This window comes from Leptodactylus fuscus, chromosome 5 (genome assembly GCF_031893055.1).
Source record: "Leptodactylus fuscus isolate aLepFus1 chromosome 5, aLepFus1.hap2, whole genome shotgun sequence".
NCBI classification, from domain to species: domain Eukaryota; kingdom Metazoa; phylum Chordata; class Amphibia; order Anura; family Leptodactylidae; genus Leptodactylus; species Leptodactylus fuscus.
The window spans coordinates 25365240-25379814 of record NC_134269.1 but is presented as its reverse complement, the minus strand read 5'-3'; the positions used below and the strand labels follow the sequence as shown (position 1 = coordinate 25379814).

The following is a 14575-nucleotide window of genomic DNA, read 5'->3' as shown; positions in this document are numbered from 1 at the left end:
CTAGTAAAGCGAAAGAAAACAGACCCCTCCCTTCTGCAAGGCATTCTGGGAGTGGAATAATTCAGGGCGGGGCTTCCCTGCCTGTTTCACCCCCGTGGGCGAAGCGGCTCCGCTTTCCAAAGGTTTCTTCTAATGTTTGTACAAGAAATGAAGTCTCCTGAGAGACTAGCAAAAATTGCCAAAGCTGACTATATTTCAAGTCATCAAGGCGTGGTATTGGGTTTAGTTTTCAATTAGCAATAATCACGCCTCGGTTGCACCTCATGGGCCATGATATTGCCACTGCGCAAAGCTAAAGGTTTCCAGGTGCCCATGAAATTGACCCTCGTTAGGAGGAGCCTAGTAAAGCCATGGCGAAAGAAAACGGACCCCTCCCTTCTGCAAGGCATTCTGGGAGTGGAATAATTCAGGGCGGGGCTTCCCTGCCTGTTTCACCCCCGTGAGCGAAGCGGCTCCGCTTTCCAAAGGTTTCTTCTAATGTTTGTACAAGAAATGAAGTCTCCTGAGAGACTAGCAAAAATTGCCAAAGCTGACTATATTTCAAGTCATCAAGGCGTGGTATTGGGTTTAGTTTTCAATTAGCAATAATCACGCCTTGGTTACACCTCATGGGCCATGATATTGCCACTGCGCAAAGCTAACGGTTTCCAGGTGCCCATGAAATTGACCCTCGTTAGGAGGAGCCTAGTAAAGCCATGGCGAAAGAAAACGGACCCCTCCCTTCTGCAAGGCATTCTGGGAGTGGAATAATTCAGGGCGGGGCTTCCCTGCCTGTTTCACCCCCGTGAGCGAAGCGGCTCCGCTTTCCAAAGGTTTCTTCTAATGTTTGTACAAGAAATGAAGTCTCCTGAGAGACTAGCAAAAATTGCCAAAGCTGACTATATTTCAAGTCATCAAGGCGGGGTATTGGGTTTAGTTTTCAATTAGCAATAATCACGCCTCGGTTACACCTCATGGGCCATGATATTGCCTCTGCGCAAAGCTAAAGGTTTCCAGGTGCCCATGAAATTGACCCTCGTTAGGAGGAGCCTAGTAAAGCCATGGCGAAAGAAAACGGACCCCTCCCTTCCGCAAGGCATTCTGGGAGTGGAATAATTCAGGGCGGGGCTTCCCTGCCTGTTTCACCCCCGTGAGCGAAGCGGCTCCGCTTTCCAAAGGTTTCTTCTAATGTTTGTACAAGAAATGAAGTCTCCTGAGAGACTAGCAAAAATTGCCAAAGCTGACTATATTTCAAGTCATCAAGGCGGGGTATTGGGTTTAGTTTTCAATTAGCAATAATCACGCCTCGGATACACCTCATGGGCCATGATATTGCCACTGCGCAAAGCTAAAGGTTTCAAGGTGCCCATGAAATTGACCCTCGTTAGGAGGAGCCTAGTAAAGCCATGGCGAAAGAAAACGGACCCCTCCCTTCTGCAAGGCATTCTGGGAGTGGAATAATTCAGGGCGGGGCTTCCCTGCCTGTTTCACCCCCGTGGGCGAAGCGGCTCCGCTTTCCAAAGGTTTCTTCTAATGTTTGTACAAGAAATGAAGTCTCCTGAGAGACTAGCAAAAATTGCCAAAGCTGACTATATTTCAAGTCATCAAGGCGGGGTATTGGGTTTAGTTTTCAATTAGCAATAATCACGCCTCGGTTACACCTCATGGGCCATGATATTGCCACTGCGCAAAGCTAAAGGTTTCCAGGTGCCCATGAAATTGACCCTCATTAGGAGGAGCCTAGTAAAGCGAAAGAAAACAGACCCCTCCCTTCTGCAAGGCATTCTGGGAGTGGAATAATTCAGGGCGGGGCTTCCCTGCCTGTTTCACCCCCGTGGGCGAAGCGGCTCCGCTTTCCAAAGGTTTCTTCTAATGTTTGTACAAGAAATGAAGTCTCCTGAGAGACTAGCAAAAATTGCCAAAGCTGACTATATTTCAAGTCATCAAGGCGTGGTATTGGCTTTAGTTTTCAATTAGCAATAATAACGCCTCGGTTGCACCTCATGGGCCATGATATTGCCACTGCGCAAAGCTAAAGGTTTCCAGGTGCCCATGAAATTGACCCTCGTTAGGAGGAGCCTAGTAAAGCCATGGCGAAAGAAAACGGACCCCTCCCTTCTGCAAGGCATTCTGGGAGTGGAATAATTCAGGGCGGGGCTTCCCTGCCTGTTTCACCCCCGTGAGCGAAACGGCTCCGCTTTCCAAAGGTTTCTTCTAATGTTTGTACAAGAAATGAAGTCTCCTGAGAGACTAGCAAAAATTGCCAAAGCTGACTATATTTCAAGTCATCAAGGCGGGGTATTGGGTTTAGTTTTCAATTAGCAATAATCACGCCTCGGTTACACCTCATGGGCCATGATATTGCCACTGCGCAAAGCTAAAGGTTTCCAGGTGCCCATGAAATTGACCCTCGTTAGGAGGAGCCTAGTAAAGCCATGGCGAAAGAAAACGGACCCCTCCCTTCTGCAAGGCATTCTGGGAGTGGAATAATTCAGGGCGGGGCTTCCCTGCCTGTTTCACCCCCGTGGGCGAAGCGGCTCCGCTTTCCAAACGTTTCTTCTAATGTTTGTACAAGAAATGAAGTCTCCTGAGAGACTAGCAAAAATTGCCAAAGCTGACTATATTTCAAGTCATCAAGGCGGGGTATTGGGTTTAGTTTTCAATTAGCAATAATCACGCCTCGGTTACACCTCATGGGCCATGATATTGCCACTGCGCAAAGCTAAAGGTTTCCAGGTGCCCATGAAATTGACCCTCGTTAGGAGGAGCCTAGTAAAGCCATGGCGAAAGAAAACGGACCCCTCCCTTCTGCAAGGCATTCTGGGAGTGGAATAATTCAGGGCGGGGCTTCCCTGCCTGTTTCACCCCCGTGGGCGAAGCGGCTCCGCTTTCCAAAGGTTTCTTCTAATGTTTGTACAAGAAATGAAGTCTCCTGAGAGACTAGCAAAAATTGCCAAAGCTGACTATATTTCAAGTCATCAAGGCGGGGTATTGGGTTTAGTTTTCAATTAGCAATAATCATGCCTCGGTTACACCTCATGGGCCATGATATTGCCACTGCGCAAAGCTAAAGGTTTCCAGGTGCCCATGAAATTGACCTTCGTTAGGAGGAGCCTAGTAAAGCGAAAGAAAACAGACCCCTCCCTTCTGCAAGGCATTCTGGGAGTGGAATAATTCAGGGTGGGGCTTCCCTGCCTGTTTCACCCCGTGAGCGAAGCGGCTCCACTTTCCAAAGGTTTCTTCTAATGTTTGTACAAGAAATGAAGTCTCCTGAGAGACTAGCAAAAATTGCCAAAGCTGACAATATTTCAAGTCATCAAGGCGGGGTATTGGGTTTAGTTTTCAATTAGCAATAATTACGCCTCGGTTACACCTCATGGGCCATGATATTGCCACTGCGCAAAGCTAAAGGTTTCCAGGTGCCCATGAAATTGACCCTCGTTAGGAGGAGCCTAGTAAAGCCATGGCGAAAGAAAACGGACCCCTCCCTTCTGCAACACATTCTGGGAGTGGAATAATTCAGGGCGGGGCTTCCCTGCCTGTTTCACCCCCGTGGGCGAAGCGGCTCCGCTTTCCAAAGGTTTCTTCTAATGTTTGTACAAGAAATGAAGTCTCCTGAGAGACTAGCAAAAATTGCCAAAGCTGACTATATTTCAAGTCATCAATGCGTGGTATTGGGTTTAGTTTTCAATTAGCAATAATCATGCCTCGGTTACACCTCATGGGCCATGATATTGCCACTGCGCAAAGCTAACGGTTTCCAGGTGCCCATGAAATTGACCCTCGTTAGGAGGAGCCTAGTAAAGCCATGGCGAAAGAAAACGGACCCCTCCCTTCTGCAAGGCATTCTGGGAGTGGAATAATTCAGGGCGGGGCTTCCCTGCCTGTTTCACCCCCGTGGGCGAAGCGGCTCCGCTTTCCAAAGGTTTCTTCTAATGTTTGTACAAGAAATGAAGTCTCCTGAGAGACTAGCAAAAATTGCCAAAGCTGACTATATTTCAAGTCATCAATGCGTGGTATTGGGTTTAGTTTTCAATTAGCAATAATCATGCCTCGGTTACACCTCATGGGCCATGATATTGCCACTGCGCAAAGCTAACGGTTTCCAGGTGCCCATGAAATTGACCCTCGTTAGGAGGAGCCTAGTAAAGCCATGGCGAAAGAAAACGGACCCCTCCCTTCTGCAAGGCATTCTGGGAGTGGAATAATTCAGGGCGGGGCTTCCCTGCCTGTTTCACCCCCGTGGGCGAAGCGGCTCCGCTTTCCAAAGGTTTCTTCTAATGTTTGTACAAGAAATGAAGTCTCCTGAGAGACTAGCAAAAATTGCCAAAGCTGACTATATTTCAAGTCATCAAGGCGGGGTATTGGGTTTAGTTTTCAATTAGCAATAATCACGCCTCGGTTACACCTCATGGGCCATGATATTGCCACTGCGCAAAGCTAAAGGTTTCCAGGTGCCCATGTTATTGACCCTCGTTAGGAGGAGCCTAGTAAAGCCATGGCGAAAGAAAACGGACCCCTCCCTTCTGCAAGGCATTCTGGGAGTGGAATAATTCAGGGCGGGGCTTCCCTGCCTGTTTCACCCCCGTGGGCGAAGCGGCTCCGCTTTCCAAAGGTTTCTTCTAATGTTTGTACAAGAAATGAAGTCTCCTGAGAGACTAGCAAAAATTGCCAAAGCTGACTATATTTCAAGTCATCAAGGCGGGGTATTGGGTTTAGTTTTCAATTAGCAATAATCACGCCTCGGTTACACCTCATGGGCCATGATATTGCCACTGCGCAAAGCTAAAGGTTTCCAGGTGCCCATGAAATTGACCCTCGTTAGGAGGAGCCTAGTAAAGCCATGGCGAAAGAAAACGGACCCCTCCCTTCTGCAAGGCATTCTGGGAGTGGAATAATTCAGGGCGGGGCTTCCCTGCCTGTTTCACCCCCGTGGGCGAAGCGGCTCCGCTTTCCAAAGGTTTCTTCTAATGTTTGTACAAGAAATGAAGTCTCCTGAGAGACTAGCAAAAATTGCCAAAGCTGACTATATTTCAAGTCATCAAGGCGGGGTATTGGGTTTAGTTTTCAATTAGCAATAATCACGCCTCGGTTACACCTCATAGGCCATGATATTGCCACTGCGCAAAGCTAACGGTTTCCAGGTGCCCATGAAATTGACCCTCGTTAGGAGGAGCCTAGTAAAGCCATGGCGAAAGAAAACGGACCCCTCCCTTCCGCAAGGCATTCTGGGAGTGGAATAATTCAGGGCGGGGCTTCCCTGCCTGTTTCACCCCCGTGAGCGAAGCGGCTCCGCTTTCCAAAGGTTTCTTCTAATGTTTGTACAAGAAATGAAGACTCCTGAGAGACTAGCAAAAATTGCCAAAGCTGACTATATTTCAAGTCATCAAGGCGGGGTATTGGGTTTAGTTTTCAATTAGCAATAATCACGCCTCGGTTACACCTCATGGGCCATGATATTGCCACTGCGCAAAGCTAAAGGTTTCCAGGTGCCCATGAAATTGACCCTCGTTAGGAGGAGCCTAGTAAAGCCATGGCGAAAGAAAACGGACCCCTCCCTTCTGCAAGGCATTCTGGGAGTGGAATAATTCAGGGCGGGGCTTCCCTGCCTGTTTCACCCCCGTGGGCGAAGCGGCTCCGCTTTCCAAAGGTTTCTTCTAATGTTTGTACAAGAAATGAAGTCTCCTGAGAGACTAGCAAAAATTGCCAAAGCTGACTATATTTCAAGTCATCAAGGCGGGGTATTGGGTTTAGTTTTCAATTAGCAATAATCACGCCTCGGTTACACCTCATGGGCCATGATATTGCCACTGCGCAAAGCTAAAGGTTTCCAGGTGCCCATGAAATTGACCCTCGTTAGGAGGAGCCTAGTAAAGCCATGGCGAAAGAAAACGGACCCCTCCCTTCTGCAAGGCATTCTGGGAGTGGAATAATTCAGGGCGGGGCTTCCCTGCCTGTTTCACCCCCGTGGGCGAAGCGGCTCCGCTTTCCAAAGGTTTCTTCTAATGTTTGTACAAGAAATGAAGTCTCCTGAGAGACTAGCAAAAATTGCCAAAGCTGACTATATTTCAAGTCATCATGGCGGGGTATTGGGTTTAGTTTTCAATTAGCAATAATCACGCCTCGGTTACACCTCATAGGCCATGATATTGCCACTGCGCAAAGCTAACGGTTTCCAGGTGCCCATGAAATTGACCCTCGTTAGGAGGAGCCTAGTAAAGCCATGGCGAAAGAAAACGGACCCCTCCCTTCTGCAAGGCATTCTGGGAGTGGAATAATTCAGGGCGGGGCTTCCCTGCCTGTTTCACCCCCGTGAGCGAAGCGGCTCTGCTTTCCAAAGGTTTCTTCTAATGTTTGTACAAGAAATGAAGTCTCCTGAGAGACTAGCAAAAATTGCCAAAGCTGACTATATTTCAAGTCATCAAGGCGGGGTATTGGGTTTAGTTCTCAATTAGCAATAATCACGCCTCGGTTACACCTCATGGGCCATGATATTGCCACTGCGCAAAGCTAAAGGTTTCCAGGTGCCCATGAAATTGACCCTCGTTAGGAGGAGCCTAGTAAAGCCATGGCGATAGAAAACGGACCCCCTCCCTTCTGCAAGGCATTCTGGGAGTGGAATAATTCAGGGCGGGGCTTCCCTGCCTGTTTCACCCCCGTGGGTGAAGCGGCTCCGCTTTCCAAAGGTTTCTTCTAATGTTTGTACAAGAAATGAAGTCTCCTGAGAGACTAGCAAAAATTGCCAAAGCTGACTATATTTCAAGTCATCAAGGCGGGGTATTGGGTTTAGTTTTTAATTAGCAATAATAACGCCTCGGTTACTCCTCATGGGCCATGATATTGCCACTGCGCAAAGCTAACGGTTTCCAGGTGCCCATGAAATTGACCCTCGTTAGGAGGAGCCTAGTAAAGCCATGGCGAAAGAAAACGGACCCCTCCCTTCTGCAAGGCATTCTGGGAGTGGAATAATTCAGGGCGGGGCTTCCCTGCCTGTTTCACCCCCGTGGGCGAAGCGGCTCCGCTTTCCAAAGGTTTCTTCTAATGTTTGTACAAGAAATGAAGTCTCCTGAGAGACTAGCAAAAATTGCCAAAGCTGACTATATTTCAAGTCATCAAGGCGGGGTATTGGGTTTAGTTTTCAATTAGCAATAATCACGCCTCGGTTACACCTCATGGGCCATGATATTGCCACTGCGCAAAGCTAAAGGTTTCCAGGTGCCCATGAAATTGACCCTCGTTAGGAGGAGCCTAGTAAAGCCATGGCGAAAGAAAACGGACCCCTCCCTTCTGCAAGGCATTCTGGGAGTGGAATAATTCAGGGCGGGGCTTCCCTGCCTGTTTCACCCCCGTGGGCGAAGCGGCTCCGCTTTCCAAACGTTTCTTCTAATGTTTGTACAAGAAATGAAGTCTCCTGAGAGACTAGCAAAAATTGCCAAAGCTGACTATATTTCAAGTCATCAAGGCGGGGTATTGGGTTTAGTTTTCAATTAGCAATAATCATGCCTCGGTTACACCTCATGGGCCATGATATTGCCACTGCGCAAAGCTAAAGGTTTCCAGGTGCCCATGAAATTGACCTTCGTTAGGAGGAGCCTAGTAAAGCGAAAGAAAACAGACCCCTCCCTTCTGCAAGGCATTCTGGGAGTGGAATAATTCAGGGTGGGGCTTCCCTGCCTGTTTCACCCCGTGAGCGAAGCGGCTCCACTTTCCAAAGGTTTCTTCTAATGTTTGTACAAGAAATGAAGTCTCCTGAGAGACTAGCAAAAATTGCCAAAGCTGACTATATTTCAAGTCATCAAGGCGGGGTATTGGGTTTAGTTTTCAATTAGCAATAATCACGCCTCGGTTACACCTCATGGGCCATGATATTGCCACTGCGCAAAGCTAAAGGTTTCCAGGTGCCCATGAAATTGACCCTCGTTAGGAGGAGCCTAGTAAAGCCATGGCGAAAGAAAACGGACCCCTCCCTTCTGCAAGGCATTCTGGGAGTGGAATAATTCAGGGCGGGGCTTCCCTGCCTGTTTCACCCCCGTGGGCGAAGCGGCTCCGCTTTCCAAAGGTTTCTTCTAATGTTTGTACAAGAAATGAAGTCTCCTGAGAGACTAGCAAAAATTGCCAAAGCTGACTATATTTCAAGTCATCAAGGCGGGGTATTGGGTTTAGTTTTCAATTAGCAATAATCATGCCTCGGTTACACCTCATGGGCCATGATATTGCCACTGCGCAAAGCTAAAGGTTTCCAGGTGCCCATGAAATTGACCTTCGTTAGGAGGAGCCTAGTAAAGCGAAAGAAAACAGACCCCTCCCTTCTGCAAGGCATTCTGGGAGTGGAATAATTCAGGGTGGGGCTTCCCTGCCTGTTTCACCCCGTGAGCGAAGCGGCTCCACTTTCCAAAGGTTTCTTCTAATGTTTGTACAAGAAATGAAGTCTCCTGAGAGACTAGCAAAAATTGCCAAAGCTGACAATATTTCAAGTCATCAAGGCGGGGTATTGGGTTTAGTTTTCAATTAGCAATAATTACGCCTCGGTTACACCTCATGGGCCATGATATTGCCACTGCGCAAAGCTAAAGGTTTCCAGGTGCCCATGAAATTGACCCTCGTTAGGAGGAGCCTAGTAAAGCCATGGCGAAAGAAAACGGACCCCTCCCTTCTGCAACACATTCTGGGAGTGGAATAATTCAGGGCGGGGCTTCCCTGCCTGTTTCACCCCCGTGGGCGAAGCGGCTCCGCTTTCCAAAGGTTTCTTCTAATGTTTGTACAAGAAATGAAGTCTCCTGAGAGACTAGCAAAAATTGCCAAAGCTGACTATATTTCAAGTCATCAATGCGTGGTATTGGGTTTAGTTTTCAATTAGCAATAATCATGCCTCGGTTACACCTCATGGGCCATGATATTGCCACTGCGCAAAGCTAACGGTTTCCAGGTGCCCATGAAATTGACCCTCGTTAGGAGGAGCCTAGTAAAGCCATGGCGAAAGAAAACGGACCCCTCCCTTCTGCAAGGCATTCTGGGAGTGGAATAATTCAGGGCGGGGCTTCCCTGCCTGTTTCACCCCCGTGGGCGAAGCGGCTCCGCTTTCCAAAGGTTTCTTCTAATGTTTGTACAAGAAATGAAGTCTCCTGAGAGACTAGCAAAAATTGCCAAAGCTGACTATATTTCAAGTCATCAATGCGTGGTATTGGGTTTAGTTTTCAATTAGCAATAATCATGCCTCGGTTACACCTCATGGGCCATGATATTGCCACTGCGCAAAGCTAACGGTTTCCAGGTGCCCATGAAATTGACCCTCGTTAGGAGGAGCCTAGTAAAGCCATGGCGAAAGAAAACGGACCCCTCCCTTCTGCAAGGCATTCTGGGAGTGGAATAATTCAGGGCGGGGCTTCCCTGCCTGTTTCACCCCCGTGGGCGAAGCGGCTCCGCTTTCCAAAGGTTTCTTCTAATGTTTGTACAAGAAATGAAGTCTCCTGAGAGACTAGCAAAAATTGCCAAAGCTGACTATATTTCAAGTCATCAAGGCGGGGTATTGGGTTTAGTTTTCAATTAGCAATAATCACGCCTCGGTTACACCTCATGGGCCATGATATTGCCACTGCGCAAAGCTAAAGGTTTCCAGGTGCCCATGTTATTGACCCTCGTTAGGAGGAGCCTAGTAAAGCCATGGCGAAAGAAAACGGACCCCTCCCTTCTGCAAGGCATTCTGGGAGTGGAATAATTCAGGGCGGGGCTTCCCTGCCTGTTTCACCCCCGTGGGCGAAGCGGCTCCGCTTTCCAAAGGTTTCTTCTAATGTTTGTACAAGAAATGAAGTCTCCTGAGAGACTAGCAAAAATTGCCAAAGCTGACTATATTTCAAGTCATCAAGGCGGGGTATTGGGTTTAGTTTTCAATTAGCAATAATCACGCCTCGGTTACACCTCATGGGCCATGATATTGCCACTGCGCAAAGCTAAAGGTTTCCAGGTGCCCATGAAATTGACCCTCGTTAGGAGGAGCCTAGTAAAGCCATGGCGAAAGAAAACGGACCCCTCCCTTCTGCAAGGCATTCTGGGAGTGGAATAATTCAGGGCGGGGCTTCCCTGCCTGTTTCACCCCCGTGGGCGAAGCGGCTCCGCTTTCCAAAGGTTTCTTCTAATGTTTGTACAAGAAATGAAGTCTCCTGAGAGACTAGCAAAAATTGCCAAAGCTGACTATATTTCAAGTCATCAAGGCGGGGTATTGGGTTTAGTTTTCAATTAGCAATAATCATGCCTCGGTTACACCTCATAGGCCATGATATTGCCACTGCGCAAAGCTAAAGGTTTCCAGGTGCCCATGAAATTGACCTTCGTTAGGAGGAGCCTAGTAAAGCGAAAGAAAACAGACCCCTCCCTTCTGCAAGGCATTCTGGGAGTGGAATAATTCAGGGTGGGGCTTCCCTGCCTGTTTCACCCCGTGAGCGAAGCGGCTCCACTTTCCAAAGGTTTCTTCTAATGTTTGTACAAGAAATGAAGTCTCCTGAGAGACTAGCAAAAATTGCCAAAGCTGACAATATTTCAAGTCATCAAGGCGGGGTATTGGGTTTAGTTTTCAATTAGCAATAATTACGCCTCGGTTACACCTCATGGGCCATGATATTGCCACTGCGCAAAGCTAAAGGTTTCCAGGTGCCCATGAAATTGACCCTCGTTAGGAGGAGCCTAGTAAAGCCATGGCGAAAGAAAACGGACCCCTCCCTTCTGCAACACATTCTGGGAGTGGAATAATTCAGGGCGGGGCTTCCCTGCCTGTTTCACCCCCGTGGGCGAAGCGGCTCCGCTTTCCAAAGGTTTCTTCTAATGTTTGTACAAGAAATGAAGTCTCCTGAGAGACTAGCAAAAATTGCCAAAGCTGACTATATTTCAAGTCATCAATGCGTGGTATTGGGTTTAGTTTTCAATTAGCAATAATCATGCCTCGGTTACACCTCATGGGCCATGATATTGCCACTGCGCAAAGCTAACGGTTTCCAGGTGCCCATGAAATTGACCCTCGTTAGGAGGAGCCTAGTAAAGCCATGGCGAAAGAAAACGGACCCCTCCCTTCTGCAAGGCATTCTGGGAGTGGAATAATTCAGGGCGGGGCTTCCCTGCCTGTTTCACCCCCGTGGGCGAAGCGGCTCCGCTTTCCAAAGGTTTCTTCTAATGTTTGTACAAGAAATGAAGTCTCCTGAGAGACTAGCAAAAATTGCCAAAGCTGACTATATTTCAAGTCATCAATGCGTGGTATTGGGTTTAGTTTTCAATTAGCAATAATCATGCCTCGGTTACACCTCATGGGCCATGATATTGCCACTGCGCAAAGCTAACGGTTTCCAGGTGCCCATGAAATTGACCCTCGTTAGGAGGAGCCTAGTAAAGCCATGGCGAAAGAAAACGGACCCCTCCCTTCTGCAAGGCATTCTGGGAGTGGAATAATTCAGGGCGGGGCTTCCCTGCCTGTTTCACCCCCGTGGGCGAAGCGGCTCCGCTTTCCAAAGGTTTCTTCTAATGTTTGTACAAGAAATGAAGTCTCCTGAGAGACTAGCAAAAATTGCCAAAGCTGACTATATTTCAAGTCATCAAGGCGGGGTATTGGGTTTAGTTTTCAATTAGCAATAATCACGCCTCGGTTACACCTCATGGGCCATGATATTGCCACTGCGCAAAGCTAAAGGTTTCCAGGTGCCCATGTTATTGACCCTCGTTAGGAGGAGCCTAGTAAAGCCATGGCGAAAGAAAACGGACCCCTCCCTTCTGCAAGGCATTCTGGGAGTGGAATAATTCAGGGCGGGGCTTCCCTGCCTGTTTCACCCCCGTGGGCGAAGCGGCTCCGCTTTCCAAAGGTTTCTTCTAATGTTTGTACAAGAAATGAAGTCTCCTGAGAGACTAGCAAAAATTGCCAAAGCTGACTATATTTCAAGTCATCAAGGCGGGGTATTGGGTTTAGTTTTCAATTAGCAATAATCACGCCTCGGTTACACCTCATGGGCCATGATATTGCCACTGCGCAAAGCTAAAGGTTTCCAGGTGCCCATGAAATTGACCCTCGTTAGGAGGAGCCTAGTAAAGCCATGGCGAAAGAAAACGGACCCCTCCCTTCTGCAAGGCATTCTGGGAGTGGAATAATTCAGGGCGGGGCTTCCCTGCCTGTTTCACCCCCGTGGGCGAAGCGGCTCCGCTTTCCAAAGGTTTCTTCTAATGTTTGTACAAGAAATGAAGTCTCCTGAGAGACTAGCAAAAATTGCCAAAGCTGACTATATTTCAAGTCATCAAGGCGGGGTATTGGGTTTAGTTTTCAATTAGCAATAATCACGCCTCGGTTACACCTCATAGGCCATGATATTGCCACTGCGCAAAGCTAACGGTTTCCAGGTGCCCATGAAATTGACCCTCGTTAGGAGGAGCCTAGTAAAGCCATGGCGAAAGAAAACGGACCCCTCCCTTCCGCAAGGCATTCTGGGAGTGGAATAATTCAGGGCGGGGCTTCCCTGCCTGTTTCACCCCCGTGAGCGAAGCGGCTCCGCTTTCCAAAGGTTTCTTCTAATGTTTGTACAAGAAATGAAGACTCCTGAGAGACTAGCAAAAATTGCCAAAGCTGACTATATTTCAAGTCATCAAGGCGGGGTATTGGGTTTAGTTTTCAATTAGCAATAATCACGCCTCGGTTACACCTCATGGGCCATGATATTGCCACTGCGCAAAGCTAAAGGTTTCCAGGTGCCCATGAAATTGACCCTCGTTAGGAGGAGCCTAGTAAAGCCATGGCGAAAGAAAACGGACCCCTCCCTTCTGCAAGGCATTCTGGGAGTGGAATAATTCAGGGCGGGGCTTCCCTGCCTGTTTCACCCCCGTGGGCGAAGCGGCTCCGCTTTCCAAAGGTTTCTTCTAATGTTTGTACAAGAAATGAAGTCTCCTGAGAGACTAGCAAAAATTGCCAAAGCTGACTATATTTCAAGTCATCAAGGCGGGGTATTGGGTTTAGTTTTCAATTAGCAATAATCACGCCTCGGTTACACCTCATGGGCCATGATATTGCCACTGCGCAAAGCTAAAGGTTTCCAGGTGCCCATGAAATTGACCCTCGTTAGGAGGAGCCTAGTAAAGCCATGGCGAAAGAAAACGGACCCCTCCCTTCTGCAAGGCATTCTGGGAGTGGAATAATTCAGGGCGGGGCTTCCCTGCCTGTTTCACCCCCGTGGGCGAAGCGGCTCCGCTTTCCAAAGGTTTCTTCTAATGTTTGTACAAGAAATGAAGTCTCCTGAGAGACTAGCAAAAATTGCCAAAGCTGACTATATTTCAAGTCATCATGGCGGGGTATTGGGTTTAGTTTTCAATTAGCAATAATCACGCCTCGGTTACACCTCATAGGCCATGATATTGCCACTGCGCAAAGCTAACGGTTTCCAGGTGCCCATGAAATTGACCCTCGTTAGGAGGAGCCTAGTAAAGCCATGGCGAAAGAAAACGGACCCCTCCCTTCTGCAAGGCATTCTGGGAGTGGAATAATTCAGGGCGGGGCTTCCCTGCCTGTTTCACCCCCGTGAGCGAAGCGGCTCTGCTTTCCAAAGGTTTCTTCTAATGTTTGTACAAGAAATGAAGTCTCCTGAGAGACTAGCAAAAATTGCCAAAGCTGACTATATTTCAAGTCATCAAGGCGGGGTATTGGGTTTAGTTCTCAATTAGCAATAATCACGCCTCGGTTACACCTCATGGGCCATGATATTGCCACTGCGCAAAGCTAAAGGTTTCCAGGTGCCCATGAAATTGACCCTCGTTAGGAGGAGCCTAGTAAAGCCATGGCGATAGAAAACGGACCCCCTCCCTTCTGCAAGGCATTCTGGGAGTGGAATAATTCAGGGCGGGGCTTCCCTGCCTGTTTCACCCCCGTGGGTGAAGCGGCTCCGCTTTCCAAAGGTTTCTTCTAATGTTTGTACAAGAAATGAAGTCTCCTGAGAGACTAGCAAAAATTGCCAAAGCTGACTATATTTCAAGTCATCAAGGCGGGGTATTGGGTTTAGTTTTTAATTAGCAATAATAACGCCTCGGTTACTCCTCATGGGCCATGATATTGCCACTGCGCAAAGCTAACGGTTTCCAGGTGCCCATGAAATTGACCCTCGTTAGGAGGAGCCTAGTAAAGCCATGGCGAAAGAAAACGGACCCCTCCCTTCTGCAAGGCATTCTGGGAGTGGAATAATTCAGGGCGGGGCTTCCCTGCCTGTTTCACCCCCGTGGGCGAAGCGGCTCCGCTTTCCAAAGGTTTCTTCTAATGTTTGTACAAGAAATGAAGTCTCCTGAGAGACTAGCAAAAATTGCCAAAGCTGACTATATTTCAAGTCATCAAGGCGGGGTATTGGGTTTAGTTTTCAATTAGCAATAATCACGCCTCGGTTACACCTCATGGGCCATGATATTGCCACTGCGCAAAGCTAAAGGTTTCCAGGTGCCCATGAAATTGACCCTCGTTAGGAGGAGCCTAGTAAAGCCATGGCGAAAGAAAACGGACCCCTCCCTTCTGCAAGGCATTCTGGGAGTGGAATAATTCAGGGCGGGGCTTCCCTGCCTGTTTCACCCCCGTGGGCGAAGCGGCTCCGCTTTC

The 14575-nt window shown here is 48.3% G+C and overlaps 42 non-coding genes across 42 annotated transcripts; all 42 read right to left on the bottom strand.

Annotated features, from left to right (window-relative positions):
* Positions 1-153: 153 nt before the first annotated feature.
* LOC142205828 (U4 spliceosomal RNA) lies at positions 154-294 on the bottom strand. Its single transcript, XR_012716788.1, has one exon. It is a non-coding gene; the product is annotated as a U4 spliceosomal RNA (small nuclear RNA).
* A 204-nt stretch (positions 295-498) lies between these two features.
* Positions 499-639, bottom strand: LOC142205173 (U4 spliceosomal RNA). The gene has a single exon (XR_012716203.1). It is a non-coding gene; the product is annotated as a U4 spliceosomal RNA (small nuclear RNA).
* Positions 640-843: 204 nt separating this feature from the next.
* On the bottom strand, positions 844-984 carry LOC142205764 (U4 spliceosomal RNA). Its single transcript, XR_012716726.1, has one exon. It is a non-coding gene; the product is annotated as a U4 spliceosomal RNA (small nuclear RNA).
* A 204-nt stretch (positions 985-1188) lies between these two features.
* On the bottom strand, positions 1189-1329 carry LOC142205813 (U4 spliceosomal RNA). Its single transcript, XR_012716773.1, has one exon. It is a non-coding gene; the product is annotated as a U4 spliceosomal RNA (small nuclear RNA).
* Positions 1330-1533: 204 nt separating this feature from the next.
* LOC142205471 (U4 spliceosomal RNA) lies at positions 1534-1674 on the bottom strand. The gene has a single exon (XR_012716462.1). It is a non-coding gene; the product is annotated as a U4 spliceosomal RNA (small nuclear RNA).
* A 198-nt stretch (positions 1675-1872) lies between these two features.
* Positions 1873-2013, bottom strand: LOC142205290 (U4 spliceosomal RNA). The gene has a single exon (XR_012716313.1). It is a non-coding gene; the product is annotated as a U4 spliceosomal RNA (small nuclear RNA).
* A 204-nt stretch (positions 2014-2217) lies between these two features.
* Positions 2218-2358, bottom strand: LOC142205470 (U4 spliceosomal RNA). The gene has a single exon (XR_012716461.1). It is a non-coding gene; the product is annotated as a U4 spliceosomal RNA (small nuclear RNA).
* A 204-nt stretch (positions 2359-2562) lies between these two features.
* Positions 2563-2703, bottom strand: LOC142205469 (U4 spliceosomal RNA). Its single transcript, XR_012716460.1, has one exon. It is a non-coding gene; the product is annotated as a U4 spliceosomal RNA (small nuclear RNA).
* Positions 2704-2907: 204 nt separating this feature from the next.
* LOC142205423 (U4 spliceosomal RNA) lies at positions 2908-3048 on the bottom strand. The gene has a single exon (XR_012716424.1). It is a non-coding gene; the product is annotated as a U4 spliceosomal RNA (small nuclear RNA).
* A 197-nt stretch (positions 3049-3245) lies between these two features.
* Positions 3246-3386, bottom strand: LOC142205229 (U4 spliceosomal RNA). Its single transcript, XR_012716256.1, has one exon. It is a non-coding gene; the product is annotated as a U4 spliceosomal RNA (small nuclear RNA).
* Positions 3387-3590: 204 nt separating this feature from the next.
* Positions 3591-3731, bottom strand: LOC142205194 (U4 spliceosomal RNA). Its single transcript, XR_012716224.1, has one exon. It is a non-coding gene; the product is annotated as a U4 spliceosomal RNA (small nuclear RNA).
* Positions 3732-3935: 204 nt separating this feature from the next.
* Positions 3936-4076, bottom strand: LOC142205193 (U4 spliceosomal RNA). The gene has a single exon (XR_012716223.1). It is a non-coding gene; the product is annotated as a U4 spliceosomal RNA (small nuclear RNA).
* Positions 4077-4280: 204 nt separating this feature from the next.
* On the bottom strand, positions 4281-4421 carry LOC142205468 (U4 spliceosomal RNA). Its single transcript, XR_012716459.1, has one exon. It is a non-coding gene; the product is annotated as a U4 spliceosomal RNA (small nuclear RNA).
* A 204-nt stretch (positions 4422-4625) lies between these two features.
* Positions 4626-4766, bottom strand: LOC142205467 (U4 spliceosomal RNA). Its single transcript, XR_012716458.1, has one exon. It is a non-coding gene; the product is annotated as a U4 spliceosomal RNA (small nuclear RNA).
* A 204-nt stretch (positions 4767-4970) lies between these two features.
* Positions 4971-5111, bottom strand: LOC142205305 (U4 spliceosomal RNA). The gene has a single exon (XR_012716327.1). It is a non-coding gene; the product is annotated as a U4 spliceosomal RNA (small nuclear RNA).
* Positions 5112-5315: 204 nt separating this feature from the next.
* Positions 5316-5456, bottom strand: LOC142205852 (U4 spliceosomal RNA). Its single transcript, XR_012716809.1, has one exon. It is a non-coding gene; the product is annotated as a U4 spliceosomal RNA (small nuclear RNA).
* A 204-nt stretch (positions 5457-5660) lies between these two features.
* Positions 5661-5801, bottom strand: LOC142205465 (U4 spliceosomal RNA). The gene has a single exon (XR_012716457.1). It is a non-coding gene; the product is annotated as a U4 spliceosomal RNA (small nuclear RNA).
* Positions 5802-6005: 204 nt separating this feature from the next.
* On the bottom strand, positions 6006-6146 carry LOC142205890 (U4 spliceosomal RNA). The gene has a single exon (XR_012716845.1). It is a non-coding gene; the product is annotated as a U4 spliceosomal RNA (small nuclear RNA).
* Positions 6147-6350: 204 nt separating this feature from the next.
* LOC142205178 (U4 spliceosomal RNA) lies at positions 6351-6491 on the bottom strand. Its single transcript, XR_012716208.1, has one exon. It is a non-coding gene; the product is annotated as a U4 spliceosomal RNA (small nuclear RNA).
* Positions 6492-6696: 205 nt separating this feature from the next.
* LOC142205320 (U4 spliceosomal RNA) lies at positions 6697-6837 on the bottom strand. Its single transcript, XR_012716341.1, has one exon. It is a non-coding gene; the product is annotated as a U4 spliceosomal RNA (small nuclear RNA).
* A 204-nt stretch (positions 6838-7041) lies between these two features.
* On the bottom strand, positions 7042-7182 carry LOC142205464 (U4 spliceosomal RNA). The gene has a single exon (XR_012716456.1). It is a non-coding gene; the product is annotated as a U4 spliceosomal RNA (small nuclear RNA).
* A 204-nt stretch (positions 7183-7386) lies between these two features.
* On the bottom strand, positions 7387-7527 carry LOC142205412 (U4 spliceosomal RNA). Its single transcript, XR_012716418.1, has one exon. It is a non-coding gene; the product is annotated as a U4 spliceosomal RNA (small nuclear RNA).
* Positions 7528-7724: 197 nt separating this feature from the next.
* On the bottom strand, positions 7725-7865 carry LOC142205463 (U4 spliceosomal RNA). The gene has a single exon (XR_012716455.1). It is a non-coding gene; the product is annotated as a U4 spliceosomal RNA (small nuclear RNA).
* A 204-nt stretch (positions 7866-8069) lies between these two features.
* Positions 8070-8210, bottom strand: LOC142205400 (U4 spliceosomal RNA). Its single transcript, XR_012716407.1, has one exon. It is a non-coding gene; the product is annotated as a U4 spliceosomal RNA (small nuclear RNA).
* Positions 8211-8407: 197 nt separating this feature from the next.
* Positions 8408-8548, bottom strand: LOC142205228 (U4 spliceosomal RNA). The gene has a single exon (XR_012716255.1). It is a non-coding gene; the product is annotated as a U4 spliceosomal RNA (small nuclear RNA).
* A 204-nt stretch (positions 8549-8752) lies between these two features.
* LOC142205192 (U4 spliceosomal RNA) lies at positions 8753-8893 on the bottom strand. Its single transcript, XR_012716222.1, has one exon. It is a non-coding gene; the product is annotated as a U4 spliceosomal RNA (small nuclear RNA).
* A 204-nt stretch (positions 8894-9097) lies between these two features.
* LOC142205191 (U4 spliceosomal RNA) lies at positions 9098-9238 on the bottom strand. The gene has a single exon (XR_012716221.1). It is a non-coding gene; the product is annotated as a U4 spliceosomal RNA (small nuclear RNA).
* A 204-nt stretch (positions 9239-9442) lies between these two features.
* On the bottom strand, positions 9443-9583 carry LOC142205462 (U4 spliceosomal RNA). The gene has a single exon (XR_012716454.1). It is a non-coding gene; the product is annotated as a U4 spliceosomal RNA (small nuclear RNA).
* Positions 9584-9787: 204 nt separating this feature from the next.
* LOC142205461 (U4 spliceosomal RNA) lies at positions 9788-9928 on the bottom strand. Its single transcript, XR_012716453.1, has one exon. It is a non-coding gene; the product is annotated as a U4 spliceosomal RNA (small nuclear RNA).
* A 204-nt stretch (positions 9929-10132) lies between these two features.
* LOC142205270 (U4 spliceosomal RNA) lies at positions 10133-10273 on the bottom strand. Its single transcript, XR_012716294.1, has one exon. It is a non-coding gene; the product is annotated as a U4 spliceosomal RNA (small nuclear RNA).
* A 197-nt stretch (positions 10274-10470) lies between these two features.
* On the bottom strand, positions 10471-10611 carry LOC142205227 (U4 spliceosomal RNA). Its single transcript, XR_012716254.1, has one exon. It is a non-coding gene; the product is annotated as a U4 spliceosomal RNA (small nuclear RNA).
* A 204-nt stretch (positions 10612-10815) lies between these two features.
* LOC142205190 (U4 spliceosomal RNA) lies at positions 10816-10956 on the bottom strand. The gene has a single exon (XR_012716220.1). It is a non-coding gene; the product is annotated as a U4 spliceosomal RNA (small nuclear RNA).
* A 204-nt stretch (positions 10957-11160) lies between these two features.
* LOC142205189 (U4 spliceosomal RNA) lies at positions 11161-11301 on the bottom strand. The gene has a single exon (XR_012716219.1). It is a non-coding gene; the product is annotated as a U4 spliceosomal RNA (small nuclear RNA).
* A 204-nt stretch (positions 11302-11505) lies between these two features.
* On the bottom strand, positions 11506-11646 carry LOC142205460 (U4 spliceosomal RNA). Its single transcript, XR_012716452.1, has one exon. It is a non-coding gene; the product is annotated as a U4 spliceosomal RNA (small nuclear RNA).
* Positions 11647-11850: 204 nt separating this feature from the next.
* On the bottom strand, positions 11851-11991 carry LOC142205459 (U4 spliceosomal RNA). Its single transcript, XR_012716451.1, has one exon. It is a non-coding gene; the product is annotated as a U4 spliceosomal RNA (small nuclear RNA).
* Positions 11992-12195: 204 nt separating this feature from the next.
* On the bottom strand, positions 12196-12336 carry LOC142205293 (U4 spliceosomal RNA). Its single transcript, XR_012716316.1, has one exon. It is a non-coding gene; the product is annotated as a U4 spliceosomal RNA (small nuclear RNA).
* A 204-nt stretch (positions 12337-12540) lies between these two features.
* On the bottom strand, positions 12541-12681 carry LOC142205851 (U4 spliceosomal RNA). Its single transcript, XR_012716808.1, has one exon. It is a non-coding gene; the product is annotated as a U4 spliceosomal RNA (small nuclear RNA).
* Positions 12682-12885: 204 nt separating this feature from the next.
* Positions 12886-13026, bottom strand: LOC142205458 (U4 spliceosomal RNA). The gene has a single exon (XR_012716450.1). It is a non-coding gene; the product is annotated as a U4 spliceosomal RNA (small nuclear RNA).
* Positions 13027-13230: 204 nt separating this feature from the next.
* LOC142205878 (U4 spliceosomal RNA) lies at positions 13231-13371 on the bottom strand. The gene has a single exon (XR_012716834.1). It is a non-coding gene; the product is annotated as a U4 spliceosomal RNA (small nuclear RNA).
* A 204-nt stretch (positions 13372-13575) lies between these two features.
* Positions 13576-13716, bottom strand: LOC142205177 (U4 spliceosomal RNA). Its single transcript, XR_012716207.1, has one exon. It is a non-coding gene; the product is annotated as a U4 spliceosomal RNA (small nuclear RNA).
* A 205-nt stretch (positions 13717-13921) lies between these two features.
* LOC142205319 (U4 spliceosomal RNA) lies at positions 13922-14062 on the bottom strand. The gene has a single exon (XR_012716340.1). It is a non-coding gene; the product is annotated as a U4 spliceosomal RNA (small nuclear RNA).
* A 204-nt stretch (positions 14063-14266) lies between these two features.
* LOC142205457 (U4 spliceosomal RNA) lies at positions 14267-14407 on the bottom strand. The gene has a single exon (XR_012716449.1). It is a non-coding gene; the product is annotated as a U4 spliceosomal RNA (small nuclear RNA).
* Positions 14408-14575: the final 168 nt, after the last annotated feature.